This window comes from Ceratina calcarata, unplaced genomic scaffold (genome assembly GCF_001652005.2).
Source record: "Ceratina calcarata isolate Rehan_Ccalc_2016 unplaced genomic scaffold, ASM165200v1 scaffold394.2, whole genome shotgun sequence".
In the NCBI taxonomy this organism is placed as follows: domain Eukaryota; kingdom Metazoa; phylum Arthropoda; class Insecta; order Hymenoptera; family Apidae; genus Ceratina; species Ceratina calcarata.
Window position 1 is genome coordinate 28,316 of NW_017162761.1, and position 2,460 is coordinate 30,775.

Consider the following 2,460-nt stretch of genomic DNA (forward strand, 5'->3'; position numbering starts at 1 on the left):
CTAACGCCTATAATCACTTAATTTTGATTTAAAAGATAAATCGTGATAAGTTACCTAACTTTTCTTTCGCACAAAATTCCTCTACTGTCACGAGTACTTATTTACTTGAATAAAACATAAAATATGAATTGATTAGAATTTATCATATATTTTCAATTAATTACGATTTATACTTTGATATACAGGAATTGCATTGAAAGCGTAAGTCCATGAATCTTCATTAGTCTTTAGATATAAGATAAGATAAGTGCTTGTACGCAATTTGTGGAAGACTGCTCTAGGAATTTCTGACAAAAATATTCAAAATGTACATATTCAGTGGTATTAATGAAAAGATGTGGCCGTGAAATTGTAACGAAATTAGCTGGAGTGCCAATTTTATTACTATTCTCCTTGTTTACAGAGACAACGATAATATCTTCTACGATAAAGAACAAGATAACGGATATCTTCTTTTAGGTTTATTACAAATCTTAAATCAATATTCTGTTATCTCGCGATTGTTTAACGCGTATAACACCGAACAGAATTGCATAATTTCCGTATTGTAGAATCGAGCAAACGGCATGCCAAACAACAAATAATTTTTTATTATTGTCACAAAATGGATTAAACGGTATTTTATTCCACTCAAATTTATCTGCACGTATCTGCGATAACAGCAAATTAGGCACAGACATAAAAAAGTGATCATTTCGCAAGGGAAAAATCTGAAAAAATTCTCAGACATGTCCAACTACACTATGAACATGAAAAATGTAGCCGTAAAAAATAAAGAAGTACTAAAAATAACTTTTTCACATAGNTGATATTGTTTTAATACTCTGTTATTGGAAATAAAAGTAACACGAAATTATCAAATAAATTGTAAATACTATTTACAGAAATTGTAAAAATAGATGTGGATTATTGGCAATTTCGAAAAGTAGATTCGAATTTGGATCACAATAACTATGCTCTAAAAGTTTGTACAATGAACGCTAGGTGGCAGATCGTTCCCACAAGTGCTTTTACCAACTTTACGTGATATATACAAGAGACACATTACACATCGGTTATCCTTGTCTAAGGGGAGCAAAGTATTCAATGATCGTTTAGTGAGGGTACTGTTGCTGAATCCCATTAACAAATTATTCTCCGCATCCACGATATATTATTATCGTGTGATGCAATTTTTGAAGGCCTCTTTACTTCAGAAGAGGCTTAAGAGTGAAGTATTCATTTATGAACCATAAAACTGCTGAATACTTTCTTACAATACAAGTGATAAATGAATCGATTTGAATTTTTTAGGAGAAAGAACTAAGTACATTATTTTTAATTATTCATTCAACCGAGCTTTTAACATTCATTTTACAATATGTTAATTAGAGTGTCGTTACAGTCCAGTAAAGTTCATCTCATGCACTCTGTTAATATAAAAATATTTCAATTGAACTGTTATAGTTCATATCTTTGATTTTTCATATAAAAATACAGTTCGTAGTCCTATTTAATACCTTGTCACTGATAAGGTAACTAGACATATGACAGCACATTTTTCCAATAAAAATGTACATATTTTACAAGTGAGATTAATATAGGAACTGAATTGGGATCTTTTTTGCTGATTAGATTATTTTTAATTATTTATCCAACCCAGCTTTCAACGTTAGTTTTACAATATCTATCATCGTTATGTCTAAATGCTTTTAGCAATCGTGTCATGGTTCAGGAAATGTTTAATTACAAGCAAAAGTGTAGGACTTATGTTATAGGTGCACAATCTATAAGTATAGAAATATTTCAATTAATCTAAAATGACCTATTTACACTCAATGTAAGTTCTGTGCTAGTTCTGTACAGTAAAGAAAAGTTGCTACGTTAAAAATTCCTTTTTCTTAATTAATTCAAAAATTAAAAATTACTAAGAAATATATTTAAAATAGATGTTTTGTATATTATCATTGCAGAATAGATATCATTTTTTAGTTTGCTGTTTATTAACATTTTATACGAATTTCCATACATTCACATTCAATTCTCCAAAACTCTCTTATATAAAAATTGTTATTCGTAGAATAGTAATACGTGTCAGTAGAAGATATTTTCAGTCAGATGACTTTTTAGATAACTGTACAGCTCGACCTTGATAACGTATAATTAGCTCGGCTCAATAGTAATTAATTTGAAAGTTATTTCCAGAAACATTCATTCCATTAGCGCGATACAAGTTCTGATAGTGAATTACTATCATACCCGAGGGAATAATTCATCGTTCACAAATGAAACACGAATGTATTTAATATTTATTTGGATTTAGGAGTGGATTAGGATTTAGAATATTTAGTGTAGGCTTGTAGGGAAATAGAAAGAGGTATAAGAATAAGAGAAATACTCAACGGAAGAAAAGCTAAAAGGGTGAGACTTGGCTAAGGAAGACTGGAGAAAGAAAAAAAGAAAAGAGACATAGTATAATAA

At 29.6% G+C, this 2,460-nt stretch overlaps 1 protein-coding gene and 1 non-coding gene across 5 annotated transcripts in view; one reads left to right on the forward strand and one right to left on the reverse strand.

The window, feature by feature from the left end:
• Vha100-2 (V-type ATPase subunit a family protein Vha100-2) overlaps positions 1 to 2,460 on the reverse strand; it is a 48,569-nt gene that overhangs the window by 28,178 nt on the left and 17,931 nt on the right. The window lies entirely within an intron of this gene.
• Positions 1,055 to 1,183, forward strand: LOC113464521 (U4atac minor spliceosomal RNA). The gene has a single exon (XR_003389376.1). It is a non-coding gene; the product is annotated as a U4atac minor spliceosomal RNA (small nuclear RNA).